General features: G+C 42.6%; 1 protein-coding gene across 1 annotated transcript in view; it reads left to right on the top strand.

Annotated features, from left to right (window-relative positions):
• The window catches only part of RAB8B (RAB8B, member RAS oncogene family), a 56765-nt gene that overhangs the window by 529 nt on the left and 40707 nt on the right, over positions 1–15529 (top strand). The window lies entirely within an intron of this gene.

Below are 15529 nucleotides of genomic sequence, written 5' to 3'. Positions count from 1 at the left end.
GATAGTGGGTGTGAAATGGATTAAAAGACAGGAAAGAGGGAGGAAATGTGAAGGGGGAAATGAAGCTTTGGGGGGAGTAGGAGGGACGTGAAGTAAAAGAAGGGAGGACATCAGGGACAAGAGAGGTGAGAACCCGACAATCGGAAGGGAATTCAGGGGAATGAGTGATCAGGAGGTGAGGGATTGGGGGCACTGGCCGCAAGAGGTCTGGATCCCTCCTCCTGGGAGGGGCAGAACAAAATTGCAGGATGGGGAGCACAGTTCAGGGGGCCAGAGTGAGGATAGGTGGTGGAGAAAGTAAAAGAGAGCTGGGTGTGAGACAGGGGGCAAAAGGGGAAGCGGAATATACAGTTGAGAGGGTGTACAGAGAAGACGGAGAAAATGGGAAAGGGAGGGGAAATGGAAAGTGTGGGGCACAGGACTTTCTGCAGTAACCGAAAACACTGCTTACCATTTTCTCCCTCTTCTTCCTTCGGATCAAGTGCCCGAGAAAGAGCAAAAAGTGACTAAGGGTGGAATAATGTCTACAGGATATTAAATTGTTGTGTGAGTGTTAACGGGTGTTAAGAGAATTGGTGACTCTTGGGAATGGTGTGGTCAGGAAAATATGGTTCACTCCTTTACTACCATCGCCTAAGAAGCAACACTTCCCAACTTTTTAAATTCTTGGGCTTGAATGTTTAATAACTTCTCAGCAGAGGAATTGATCTTACATTCTGCCTGCCTCCCTATGCATTTTGCTTTGGTTTTAATTATTACTTGCTAAATGAATCACAACATGCACTGTACCCCCTCCCGCCCCCCCCCCCCCCCAGTTGCTTTCAATTGATTCAGTTTTTCCTGATCTTGGCTGGGAGCTGTCCTTTCTACTTTTGTACTGGCAAGACTTTGTGTTCAGGTAAAGAGATCTCTAACTTACCATAAGCTGAAGAGCAAACCAAACTGGTGTTTTTTCTTTTTTAAATTTTATTTATGTATTTTGAGAGAAAGAGCACAGGAGTGGCAGACAGAGAGGGAGAGAGAATCTCAAGCAGGCTCCGTACTGTCAGTGCGCAGCCCAGTGTGGGGCTTAAACCCATCACCCGTGAGATTATGACCCGAGCCAAAATCAAGAGTCACACGCTTAACTGACTGAGCTATGCAGGCGCCCCAAAACTGGTTGGAAGCTGCCTATACAAGTGACCTTAACATCATTTCCTTTATTAAATAGCTGCAGTTAATTAAGTACCTTAAGAATCTTAGCTTTTGGTTGGGTGATGTCTGTGGTTTCTAATAGTAGCTCACTTAAGCACCTTTCACATGGTTCTTACAGCATATTTCACCATGAACTTCTGGGGTTATTACGGGGCTAGTGCTATGGTAATAATTGTATGTGAGTATTGTATGTTTTAAGGATTATTTACCATTAAAAAAAGAATATTTGGATATAGAGTCCTCTTAAAATTAAGAGCTGGAAAATTCTTTGGTTGGTTTGTTTGTTTGTTTGTTTGTTCTGGCCTCTTTCATATGGATTGAGTGCTCTGATTCCCGCCCCCCCCCCCCCCATGTTATGATGTCTGGGCTTAGGGAAGTTTGAGTTGCAAGTTCTTGGCAGTCATTCTTGAGTGGGACTTTTTCTTTTCTGAGGAAGCAGATTTTAAATGTCATGTCTCAAGTATATTCCCAAGAGATTTGGTGGGAGCTGTCACAGCAACCAAAGGACAGTAGTTTTTGATGCTGGTACTAATTTCAAAACCCCAAATAAACCTTTTTCACTGTTGAATGCATATTGCAGTCCAGATGGTAAAGGACAATTTCTAACAAGTGGAGTGGGTAGCCTTTTGTCCATTCTCTATGTGACCCTCCCAGAAGCATTCTCTGTGTCGAAAGTGAATGAGTCTCGCTGATGCTGTTTCTGGTAAGCTCCTTGGATGACTTTTGCTCATTTGTAATAGCTTTATTAGTAAACCCCCCTTTTTTTTTTGCCCTAATTTTCGTTCCACATTTCCTCTATGAGTATCTGCTTCCTTTTGTGATAGTAGCTTTTAAAAATTACTTTTCATGTTGTTGGCTTAGAATCTTTCTTGTGTGGATTGTTTTTTTTTTTTTATTGCAATTGGTTCGGTGAAGGGTTGCAGCCATGAAGGCAGGAATACCAGTATCCTGAAACTGTGTAGAACAGAAGGGAGACGTTAAATGGGGTGAGTCTCATATGTGATCTTGCTCTTTATATTTTCTGTGGGGTGGATGTGGTTAAAAGAGGCTCTGAGCTGTGTCTTCAGTTGACGTGGAGGAGGGGAAATCCATGCCTCTTACTTAGCCCCAGAACCCGACAGGAAGTGGTATCACACTGCCTTCAAACAGCAGGAAAACTTGTATACCTGAAACCTAATGCTTTGCACTTGAAATTAAGCTGGGAAAAGAAGGTGAATGTTAACACCATTCTAGTGAAAAAAGTTCCACACATTCTTCACTAACCACAAACGTAGGCTTGGAGTGTCCACATCTCTAACAGCCATATCCACTCCCCCTCCCCACCTCCTCCCCCATCCCCAGGTGATCTGAAGTTGTTGAGGTAAGAGTTGGTGGTCTATCTCCTTCCAGTCATAATTGTTTTTTGAGGTACCCAATTGTGTAAGTTCCTGGGTTTCTCCTAGGTTCTGCTACAGCCTTGCTGACAAAACTTGATAAGGTCAACGTCACAGGAAAGAGTCTGCGTGTGTGTGTGTGTGTGTGTGTGTGTGTGTGTGTGTGCGTATGTGCGCGCGCTCGTGCTTTGGTACCTACGTATGTGTGCTTGTTTCTCCCCATGAGGATACACATTAAGTCTTAATTTTGCTCTGTCAAAGTGGAAGTCATTTTTTAAAAAAGGCATCTGCCATCCGTAGACCCTGTTTGATAGTGGTTTGGCCATCACGACAGGAAGGAGACAGTCATTTTGATTACAGATACTGTTGTCTCACACACACAAGAACTTTCTTCTTACTTCTCTAAGGTCCTGCTACCTTCTCTGATACCCTGGCTTCCCTCATTTCCTTTCTGCTCTTGGGGGTGGTGGAGGGTACATTTTCTCTCACCTGACCTATTGGGGATCTTTCAGTGTATCAGTCAGATAATATTTGTTGACTATTGAGTAGGGATGTTTTATCTGCTTGAAATTATAGGCCCGGTGCCTAGGACCAAGCAGCCTTTCAGTTCAGATGTTTGAGAACTGAACAAAGTTTTTCGATTAGCTCCCCCAAACCTCTTATGTAATCATAATTAATGTTTAATTAAATGTCTGTAAAATGTGACATTGAGACACTTAGGAAACAGTAGTACGGTCGGCTCTGCATCCTAATTCCTATGGGATGTGGGTGCAGTTTATTATCCGTATGAGGCCATACTGACACCTTGGAAAGGCCTGTCCTGAGCAAGGTACTGATGGAACAGAAAGAGAAAACCTAGCCCTGTCCTTTGACTGGACAGCGTGAGCGTCTTCCCCTGGCTGTCTCTCCCCTGCCCTCCCCCCTTCTTCCTGTTAGGGTATTTCCTGAGTGGTTTCGTTATTTAGTTTAGTCATAGTTTGACAGCAGAAAGAGTTAGAAATTATCTACTTTATACCCTTGCCCCAATCTTGTAAATAGGAGCACGAAGGTGAAGTTGACAGCGTCAAGATCACGCAGCCGGGAGCAGCAGAGCTTCTAGTGAAGCCCCGAGTTCAAGTCTGTGTCACTTTTCACAGTTGAGCTGCTGCTAGTTTTGATCAGTCTGATCATCTCCATAAATCCAAGTCACCGCCTTTCCCAGGGAGGAATTAGATTTTGCACATGCGTTTTTCTGTGAGGAATTTCTCCTGGGATAACTCAGCACATTATAGCTGTCCTTTGCCCTTTCTTTTGTGTCCATAGTTTCAGATTGGGAGATCAAAGTGCATCCTGTCATTAAAGTTCCTTCCATGTGCAAAATAACTAATGAAATCATGTTAATGGCAGTGTGCTGGTTAGTTGTCGCTGCCTGGTCTCATCAGAGCACTTTTCCATGTTTTATTCTGTAACAGTGCATTTTTTCTTGCTTGGATTTGCTTTTCCTAAAATCAGGGCTTGGCAAACTGTGGCCCCCAGGCCAAATGTGGCTTGCAGATTTTGTGCCATCAATAAGCAAAGAATGCTTGTTAACGTTTCTAAAGAGTTATTAAAAAATAAAACAAAGAAGAATATGCAACAGAGACCATATGTGTTCTACAAAGCTTAAAAATATTTACTCACTGTTCCTTTATAGAAAAAGTGTGTCGACCCCAGCTTCAAATTAAAAACTGTTTTTGGTTGGTAGCAATTCAAGGCTTTTATCAAGACTTATTGACTGAAAAACAAACTTTGTCATATTTACATTTTTATCCAAGATGTTATCAACATTTGGCCGAGCATAATCCAGATATGTAGAGCAAGTTGATTTTAATTTTCATAGTTGTTTTCCTTGGTTTCAGACTCTCAAACAAAACTATGCAAGGAACATGCAACTTCAAATTGAACACTTTGTACATAAAGCTTCATTTTAATGTCATCGTGTTCTTTCAAAGCTGTCAGTAGGTTTTCCATCTAAGTGATAGCTTTGATAACCATACTATTTCAGAAAAAGTAGAACTTACTGCTTGATAATAAAGGGTTAAATTTACCTCCTCAATCAGTGTTTTAGTGCATGAGAAAAGCCATCCAACATATTAAGAATGGGTGTGGGGAAACTGAGTCTTGGATACAATATGGATATGTCCTAAGAATAAGTGTACTTTAAAAAGAGTTTTGCCAACTGTTCTATGTGGCCGCAAATCAGGGAGGAGGTTCTCTGGGCAACAGCACTGGCATTGTCTGGACCCACTGAGAAAGCTGGAGGGAAACAGGTTTGGATATTGTCTTAGGGGGAAATAAGTCTAGCCTTTGAAGACCAGGACAAATTTAGCAGTTGATCTGTGAATTAAGTCCCATAACTGAATCTGAAAAGAACCATGGAGCCAGAAGTGGAAGACCAGGGGGCTGCTGGCGTGGCCTGAGGCTGGCTCTAGTCTCGGTCTGCCTGCCTGCACACACAGCCATCTGGGGCCCAGCTCTCTTGGGTGTAGTAGAATTGGGAATATTTTGCGGGAAAGAGATTTCATACAGGATGAGTGGAGGGTTGGAGTGGGGATGGAGAAGTAGATTTTCAGGGGTGAGTAATATTGTGGAACATAACATAATAGGGAGTTTGTGAAATGCAAGTAGCCGATCAAGTGGACTGGTTCATGTTTGGTGTTAGGGAGATATACGGCGAATTAGGAGGAGCAGTGGGGTCTGCGATCCGTTCATGTCCTGGCATCTGCCGTTCCTAGTGTTCTGGCCTTGGTGAGTCACTTGTCCTTCTAGGCCTTAGTTCTTTCATCTCTAATAGAGTCTAATAATATTATACCAACTTTTCAGGGTTGCTGTGAATTGCCTAGGGGCAGGAATCAAGCCTTTATTCACCTTTTAAATCTCCAAGGCCTGTATTAAATGACTCATCAACTGAACGAATGAATGGCTGGATGGATGAATTGTGAAAGCACTGTATGAGCTCTACAGCATTGCTTGAGTTTTGGTTATTATTCCCTTCCATAGTATTATAATTACAGTATGTCTGAGATAAGATCAAAAGGGCTTAATCTGAATTCTTAAGAATGCCAGTAGAAAACGTAAAGGGATGTTTTAGACTAGGTACGATATCACTTATCTTTCAGTCTCCATAATAAGCTGTTTAACACCCCGCTTCCCACCCCCCACTGACATAAATACCAAATGGAAAATGAGTGGCATCACTGGGTTTGCTTCAGAAGAGCTTTCAGCTTTGTCTCTGCCCATTAGCTTCACACAATGCAACAGATGCCTGTTAACAGTTTCATGCCCAGTTTTAATTAGCAGATGGAGCTCTGTTTGTGTCTGTATGCTGCCTAGCGCTTGTTTGAATGACAAGGTAGTGAGTGGATTGGAACCAGGCTGGGCATTTGGGTTGAATAAAGCCAAATTCTGTTTTTCAAAAGATGAATATAAATATTTATTGTATAGAACTTCTTGTGTATCTCACCAGAGTGGCATAGCGTCCAGAGTAAAACTAATGTTTGCAGTTACGTTTTCCGCTCTTATTGCCACTTTAAAATTACATCAGGTAGAAAAAAATTACCATTTTTACGGCTTCGGTGAAGGTTTTACTGTCATCAAGTGGCTTTCTTTGAAGACCCATTTCAATATCTTGGCATGGTGTGTTGAGGCATATGCAGAGCCGGGCTGAAATAGACTTCAGCACGAATGCCAGGGCTGGCTGGTTGGTAGTGGCCCCCCGGCATGCTGCCTGGTGTGGAGTTCTGAGCTCCTAACTAAGCTCACCAAGACCAAGGGCCCGATGGATTCCTGGCCTCTGCGGTGGTGACTAAGGGAGAGAATGGGTGGCGTTGCCCTACACATTTGCCGTCTTTTTTCTCAAGTGAATAGGTAGCTATTTGTGGTCCATCCTGTTAGGGCTAAATTTCAGTAGTGAAAATGTTATCCTGGAATGATAATTGGATATACTGTACGTAGAAATGTGTCCTTTTCCTCTGCTCGGTTTTGTGTTTGGGGATTTGTCTCATTTTGAGTTGAATTAATAAGAACCTTAATGGAAGGTGCCTGATTGTCTTTAGAGGAAGAAGTGTTGCAAAGCAACCTAAAGTGGTGGAAACAATTGGAAACTGTTCTCTGCAGCCGACCTGTTACTTGGCTGCAATGAAACACCTATTTTCTTGGTGTGTTGACTGTAGCATTCTGCATCAGTTTAATGAGGCACTCTGATACTTACCTGTAGCTGAACCTTGGGACATTTTCCAAGTAGCTCTCCTTCCTCAGCCCAGAATTTTAATTCTTGGTACCCAGGAAAAAATGCTAAAGCTCTCTATGTCCTCATGTTCATCAAATTTAGTCTTGCTATCATTAAGAGACAGGCTATGGCAGTGCTAGTCGCAGCCCTGTGACAGCATTACAGGACTGAAGAGCACTTTGCAAATGCCGGGTTAGGTATGAAATCCCGCCTCATCATGATAAACACAACCACAAAGCAGTTAAGCAACGTGTAGTGTTGCATAGCTTTCTGCTGGCAGAGCTGAGACTGGCATGACTTCCCCACATTTTGCATATTTTGGCAAAGAACTTGGCAGTAATTATTTTAATAACTTATAGATGTTTTCCTGATAGATAATGTAGAGGGACAATCTCTAAAATATAATATCAAGTTTTGACGTGAGATTTAGGATGATCTATTTAAAAGTTGAATTATAAGGGGTGCCTGGGTGGCTCAATCAGTTGAGCGTCCGACTTCGGCTCAGGTCATGATCTCACGATTTGTGGGCTTTAGCCCCACACTGGGCTCCGTGCTGACACCTTAGAGCCTGGAGCCTGCTTTGGATTCTGTGTCTTTCTCTCTCTTTGCCCCTCCCCCCCCGCTTCTACTCTGTCTCTCTCTCTCTCTCTCTCTCTCAATATAAATCAACATAATAAAAAAAATAAAAATAAATAAATAAAGGTTGAATGATAAGAGTTTGTTTCTTACAGCCTTGTGCAAAATTTGTCTGGAATAGGTATTACACAATATTGTAATCTCATATACACAAAAACACAAAGTCCATCACAAAAAAGAAAAAAAAAAGTTTGCATTGTGAGCTCTCTGTGACTAACTCTACTGTAATTTGTTTGCTGCCTATGAATTTGGATGGGGTAGCTGTTTATGGTTTTCAACAAAGAATTTTTTACTTTTTCTTTTCTAAAGGTCTCTGAATAAAATCTTCAGATGGCATGGAAAATAATTTTTTATTGAGAGTCAACTCTTTCAGTTTTGGAATGATTCAGACCACTGTCTCAGTACAGTCTCGGTTAACACCTAACCCTTACCAGGGTTTGGGGACAGGGGTTGGATTGGGAGAGGGAAGAGAATGAAAACAACGTTCTACCCTCCTCCCCCTGTCAGTTTCTCTGGCTACTCCTTTAGTCTCTTTTGGTTTTGTTAGTAGTTGGAGAAACTATTGGATAAGGAGTTAGAAACTTCTGCCGGTAAGAGTGTGAGGACTGGGGGGTTCCTGGGTGGCCTGGTAGGTTGAGCGTCCGACTTTGGCTCAGGTCCTGATCGCATGGTTCGTTAGTTCCAGTTGCGTGTCCAGCTCTGCCCCGACAGTGCGGAGCCTGCTTGAGATTCGCTCTCTCGGCCCCTCTTCTGCTGACTTCTTTCTTTCTCTCTCTCTCAAGATAAACTTTAAAAAAGAAAGTGTGAGGATTGGGGCGCCTGGCTGGGTTGTCGGTTAAGTGTGCGACTCTTGATCCTGGGGTTGTAAGCTCGAGCGCCACGTTGAGTGTAGATTATTTAAAAATAAAATCTTTAAAAAAGGAAATAGAGGTGCTTGGATGGCTCAGTTGGTTGCGTATCTGACTCTTGATTTCAGCTCAGGTCATGATCTCATGGTTGCTGAGTTCGAGCCCCATGTTGGGCTCTGCCCTGACAGCACAGCCTGCTTGGTATTCTCTCTTCCCCTCTCTCTTTCCCCTACTGCTCGCAATCTGTCTCTCCCTCTAAATAAGTAAATAAACTCTGAAAAAAACAAATAAAAGAGTGTGAGGATTAATAGTGACTTTTGACTTCATTGCTCCCTTACATTGTTTCGAACTCATTAGTAAAAAATTGGTGCTTGTCTCAGTCACAGCCGGTAACGAACAGTGACAGATGAGGTGTCATCCACAAACAAAATAATTTGAGCGAGTGTGTTTCCTATTTTGTCTACTTACTTTTGTTTTGAAAATTTCAAATCATACAGAAACATGAAAAATTGGTGGGACAAGCAAAATAATTTCTTTCACTTCCAGAAAATTCTATTATAATCAAATTTTAAGACATGCATGTATATAATATCAGAGGGGTGTCTCTATCTTGGCCCTTCAGCCTTCAACTTTGATAAATACCATTACATTTTAAATTTGTTTTTTTTTCAATATATGAAATTTATTGTCAGATTGGTTTCCATACAACACCCAGTGCTCATCCCAAAAGGTGCCCTCCTCAATACATTTTAAATTTGCGTTGTGATCTCAGTATGTGATTTATCACAGTTTTTATTCCAATTATCTGTTATTGCAGAATGTATAGTACTCTGAAAAACAATTGGTGCATGTTTCCAATCAGCCCTGCTGAAGCCCCTCCCCAAGGACAGTTAGACTGGGCCTGTTTTCTCATTGTGAAAGGCAGATACAGGCTTCGATGGTTTTCATAGTCTCTTCTGGCTGCATCATCCTTCGAGTCTATGAAATCAAGTAGTGTCTGTAAAGAAAAAAGGGTTTGTCCTTTCAGTGAATGACTGTGGACGAGGGTTCTTCTTGCAGGTGGACACTAGTGTCTTGATGACTTGAAGACAGAAGGAAGAAATAATGGCACTAGTTAATTCAAGCCACGCCTGTGTTGATGTTGTAAATCGGTTAAACTTTTTGTAGTCCTAAGGAGACTGCTGAAAGAATTTGAATCCTGTCTTTAAAAAATGCTTTTGCTTTGAATAATAAAGCTAAATGTCACCAGAAAAATAACCATGTGAAGGTTGTAAAGAATGTTTCTGTGAGAAGAGACGCATAAAGTATTTTCAAATTCTCTCATTTTCTTCACATAAAACATGGTCAAGTAGGTGAAAAATAATCTAAAAAGGTAGGAAGCTTTTTGCTGCTTAGGTATGTTGGTGCTAAATTTCCATTTGACGCTTGGGGGGCCTGAGACCAGCGGGCGTGGGGATGGCTCCAGGTCACCCAGAGCCAGGCCTTGGGTATCAGTTTTCAGACGTCAAGTCTCTTTTCTCTTGCATATCATCTGCCTTCAGTTCCCTTGCTATGAAAAGACACCAGTGGTATAGCATAAAAACTGGACATTGTCAACATTCTGTAGTAAAAAATTCAGTGTTTGAACCAGGAGATGTAGGGGCCAAACACATCTCTGCCCTTGATTAGCCATTTGCTTTTGGTCAAGTCTTTTAACTTCTTCTCATGATCTTTGCTTTCTCGCCAGTAAAAAGGAGAGACCGCGGGTGGGGAGGTTGCTTACAAAGCTTAGGGTGAGAACTGCAGAGATTTTGTTAGTCATTTACTACTGTCAGAAACGAAGTCATTTTCATTTTCACTACATTCACTCCTTCAGCAACTTTATTGAGTCCCCCAATTTTGAGAGGGGGAAAGGGTAACAAGTATTCGGGCAGTTTAACACAATGATGAAGACGGCTCCAAAGTAAACATAAGAGGTTGTGAAAGCGCAGAAGAGAAAGCTTCTAGGAGGAAATGGCATCTAAGCTAAAATCAGATCCCGAAGGAGTACTTAGTTGGGTAGAATGGGAGAGTGCTGGGAAGGAGGGCTCCCCCCGCTGCAGGTGTACCAGACAACTTCTGGAAGAACTCAGGGCATCCGGTCTGGCTGAAGCCTCAAGTGAGGTGGGAGGTAAAGTTGAACAGAAATTAGAGGACATGTTGTGATGGGCCTTTAAACCCGCTCAAGGGTCTGTCCTGAGAACAGCGGGGGTCACTGAGGGTTTTATGCAAGAGGCCTGTTAGATTATCAGACAGTATCAGTTGCCTGTACCTCACTGGGACCCTCATGTTCAACTCCTCAGTGATCACCTCTATGGACAGAAGTTGCTATCTCCCTGCTCTAGACAAGGAAGCTAAAGTTCTGAGAGAGTAATTGACTTGATCAATCACATGAGTCTTAGATGAGCCATGAGCACACTCTGTCCACAACAACCTGCTCTTCTCAGAATGGGTCCCGGAGTTTTCCATGGGGCCAAGTGTGTTGGCACTTAGGCTGGAGTAGCAGGGCCTTTCAACGGTCTGTCACAACTGTGTAAACTTACTTGAGAAGTTTATTGCACGGAAAGACGAAATCAGCCTCTCCCTCGACAAGCTCCCACGCGGCTAATGCAGATATGCGTTGCATTGCCTCTTGGCCCGGGGAGGTCAGTGGACTTGCGGTTTTGGGTTGTCTCCTGGCCTCTAACCCAATCCCTTCGGAAGCAGGCAAACATGTGCACAGCAGAACGGGGGCAGGAAGGGACCGAGTTTAATTATGAATCCAACTCTCTTGTGAAAAGGGAACTAATTATACCAGCATCTCAGCACTGTCTCTCCACATGGGGCCGTTGGTTGTTATGCTTGTATGTTGTTGGCCTTAGATAGATGGCGATGTGCTAGGAAGAGCTGCTTTAATTGTGAGCTTCTTTCCTTTGACAAATTAAGTTTAGACTTTGTGCTAGCCTGTCCCTTTCTTTTTTTCAGGGTGAAATCGTCTCTGCTTTGGGTTCTGTTTGTAAAGCCCTGCTTGGCAGCTTTCCTCAGAATCACGGTGACATTGTAGGCCAGACTAACACCTGATTTGTTTGCTAGCCCTGAGTCTGCAGCATGCTGCTGTGGGCCAAAAAGCAGAAAGGCCCAAGCAGCTAAACTTGATAAAACAAAGTCCATTTGCTAAAACCCATGAAGTTGCCTGCTGGGGAGTCCCTAGGTCTCTCATTGAGCCTTTGCATTCTTGATTTTTACAGTGGTCCTTTGTTTCTCTGAGCCCTTAAAAGCTCAGGAGCAGAGCTGAGATCCTCCTAGAGGCAGGCCACCAACATCAGAGAGAAAAAAGTGGCCTTGTGCTACTGTAGCAGTGGCTTTCAGTATATGACTGTGGGCAAGTCAGCAGTCAACTTCCTTGGCCTTCCCATTTCTTCAGAAGCAAAAAGGGCGTGTTGTGTTCAGTACACTCAAACGACTCTTCCAAAACTCTGATCCTAAGTGATAACCAAAGGATTCACTGACAAAGGGGAAAAATAGACTTAAGAACACGAAATAACATGGTGTAGATAAAAGAACTTGGGCTGCTGAGACAAACTCTCAAGTGAAGTCCTGTTTGAGAGCCTTGGGCAAATTATTTAAGCATTTTCTTTATTGATCAAGGAAGGATGGGAACGCCCTTTTAGGTTTTTTGTTTCATTTTTTATTTTGAGAATGAAATGCATTATAGTGTGTATATTATCTTTGGTACATGGGACACACACAAAAGAGGAGTGCGTGTGAGGGAACTCAGTCCCAGTTCACTGAGGGTAGACCCAGACAGCTGTGAGGGAGGACGCTGGCAATCCCTCAGGCTTCCTTGTTATAGCACTTGCTTTCAATAAGAGCGAACATTTATTGAGTGTCTGCTGTATACTAGGCACAGTTCTAGGCATTTTACGTGGATTAACATTTTTCATGATTGATCCATGTAATTCACATAACAACCTCTTAGATGCGTTGTTATTATTTCCATTTTCTAAAAGACGTAGTGGAGAAACAAAATAGTTGAATAACTTCTCTGGGGCATATAGGCCGGTAAGTAGTAAAACTGACCCAGATTTGAGTCCAGGCAGTCTGGTTCCAGAGTCTGTGTTTTTAACCACTGTGCCTTTCTGTGCCACCAGCAACTCAGAAATATTAAAAAAAAAAAAAAAAAAAAAAAAAGGTTAGTTATCTTCAAGGAAGCGGTGTCAACGTGGCACCACTTCTGACCAGTGACCAAGTGGTGACATCACCAAGTCTTTTGACCTCCTTGGTATCAGTTTTCCTTTGTTGCAGAGGTGGTTTAATGATGGTACTATATAGTAAAGCAGTTAGCATAGGGTCTAGCATGCAGTCAGTCTCAGTAATTACTGAAGGGTTTTGTTTTTTTCCAGGTAATTTAGGAAGCCCTTGTTGGAATGAGTTCCATAAAAATTATGAATGGGAACATTTTGGTTAGTTAATGAGGTGTGCTTCAGTTTTCTAGAGAATTAGTTCTTACGGGTGAGGCCCACATGCATTTTATGAAGCTAGAATTAGAAATATTTGTCTTTAGCCTCATCGTCACAGTGGAGGTGATTGTCCCTGGCCTTAGCTGGCGTTAAAGAAGGTGTCCAAGAACAGCCCTTGACCCCAGGGGCAGCATGTCAGTGTAATGTAAGGAGCAAATTCTCTGCAGCCTGTGGCCGCTGCAGACTCCCAGGGCATCTTGAATTCTTCCTTTGGGTGAGAACAAAAACAAAAACAAAAAACAGTGCAAAATACCCTGTCTAGGAGGGACAAATGTTTCAATTTAAATATTCCAGCTCAATGTCCTCTGTTAGGGCCCTGAATTTTAAGTGGAGCGAGTTTCTGAGTGAAGTCTCCTGAATTTTAATGAGTTTGTTTGCATACATGAATTTGAACAATACATTAAATCTTGAAACACCCTCGCTGATTCTAATGGAGTAAATTACCCAACTTGAAAGTTAGTTGATAGGTTTTTCTTTACCAAATAATCAAGATGATGATGCTTTAATCTGAAAAAAGTCATTAATCACATTTTTACAATATCGATACATGCTATTAATTTCTTTTTAATCATTAAACTGTCTTATCAAGAGAACTAGGGGAGTAAATGTGTCAGTATGAGCGTGAAGCACAGTTTTCCCCCTTGTGATATTTAGTACTTAATGAATGATAACGTGAACATGGTAAGCATAAAACTGAAATTGGGTTTGGTTTTGCACAGTACTTGCTTTGGACCACGAGGATGAGGTGAGATGCTCTTCACTTGTTTCAGTTTTTTTAAACATTAAAAAAATATGTACAAGAGGTGACAGGGACCAGGTCATGAAGGGCCTCGAGGGCCAGTGTAAGGAGGATAGATTTTACTGTGACTCTAGTTGAAATAACATATGCAGAGTTATGTGTAGGGAAGGGACACATACATGATTTGTAATTTTATTTTGTTTTTTCTTAATGTTTATTTTATTTTTGAGAGAGAGAATGCAAGCTTGAGCGGGGGAGGGGCAGAGAGAAAGGGGGACAGAGGATCCTAAGCAGGTTCTGCACTGACAGCAGAGACCCCGACACAGGACTCAAACGCAGGAGCCTCAAGATCATGACCTGAGCCGAAGTCAGATGCTCAACTGACTGAGCCACCTAGGCGCCTCTATGATTTGTAATTTTAAAAGCTGCAGTGGTTTTAAGAAAGTTCATTTTGGGGCACCTTGCTGGCTCAGTTGGTAGAGTGTGTGACTCTTGATCTTGGGGTTGTGAGCTTGAGCCCCACATTGGGTTTATTAGAGATTACTTAAAATCTTTTTTTTTTTTTTTAAGTTCATTTTGAGGTTTAATGGCACTGAAAAACCATGCCATGGAACTCTCTGGTCCAGTCCATTCCCCAAAGTTATGTTGCATCCAGAAAAGTATCTAGTTAACAACCTTCAGGTGGCCAGAGTCTTCCCTTCTAATAAAACATAAAGATTGTGATGGTGGGTTCAGTTAATGCTCCAAACAGTGAAATATGCCAAAATGGTGGAAAGAGCAGAAGCTTTCAGAACATCACTTCTGATTGTGACCTTCTGGCGGACAGGAACCATGACTCGTCTCTTCAGAGGTGGTTTATCTGATGCTCAGGCCCACGGTATCTGTGGGATAAGTAAACTAACACCATCTATTTCCTTCTGAGGAATGGATCTTGGGCTCCCAAGTAGTGACATCTCATCCATTAGCACATACATAAGCTTCAAAGGATGTGTAATTATCACCTGTTATCGCTTATGGTCTTTTTCTAGATGCAAGAGCGACAAAATCAGTCTGTTTCTTTTTTTACCCAGAGAACAAATGCCTGCTAACTTCATTTATGCTCAGCCATAAATGCACAGTTTGTGGAACATGGAAGGCCCTCAGTGAATGTTTGTTGAATGGATAGAGTTGGCAGCAGATGCCATCTTCTCAAGTCCCAGCTGTACATGTGGCTCACTCACATCTCTTCCCAATCGTTTCCAGAAAAGACCCCACAACCTCCTAACCAGAGCTTCCTCAACGTTTTTTCTTACCATCTCTGATTTCTGGGTACTTTCACCGTCCCAACTTTCCTTTCCCCTTCTCTCCAAGGAAGCAGTGCTGACCTGTTGGTTGATGCTCCTGTGAACACCTTCCCTTTCTCTTGTGACGGGGCCCTGGCTGTTGTCCCCTTCTCTCTTGCATCTTCTGTTTTTTTCTTTCTCTTCCTCTGCTGGCCCTTTCTGCTCTGCTTTCAATCCTGTTGAAATTATCCCCAGTCTAACAAGGAGACCCCATAAATGTATTGTTTCCTCAATCCCCCCCATCTCTCCCTTTCCTTTCCTTTGTTGTTTTACTCCCTGAAAGAGAAGTCTTGTCACCTGCACTTTTCTGTGTCTTCACGCCTTAACCCCTTGAAATCCTGCTCCACCTGCTTCACCGCTGCGCCCAGGTCATCCTGTCCTCCTCACTGAACGGGCCAGCGGCCCTTTCTCCGTCCTTGTCCCCCTTGGCCTCTCAGCAGCATTTGGCACTGTCGATCACTTGCTTCTTGAAACTCATTCTCCTACCAGCTTCCAGGAATTGTCTGCTCCAATTTGCTTCCTACTCTTCTAACTGTGCCTTCTGTCTCCATTGGTAGCCTCATTTCACCTTTTAATTGAAGTCATTTTCCAAGTGTCTATTCTCGATTTTTTCCTTTTTTCTCTTTTGGAAATTAGACACTTTAATACACTTTG

This window comes from Lynx rufus, unplaced genomic scaffold, assembly GCF_022079265.1.
Source record: "Lynx rufus isolate CCGP_SWC_20201006 ecotype Redwood Valley unplaced genomic scaffold, mLynRuf1.p SCAF_13, whole genome shotgun sequence".
In the NCBI taxonomy this organism is placed as follows: Eukaryota; Metazoa; Chordata; class Mammalia; order Carnivora; family Felidae; genus Lynx; species Lynx rufus.
The sequence above is the reverse complement of the archived record's forward strand: the minus strand, read 5'-3'. Positions and strand labels throughout refer to the sequence as shown.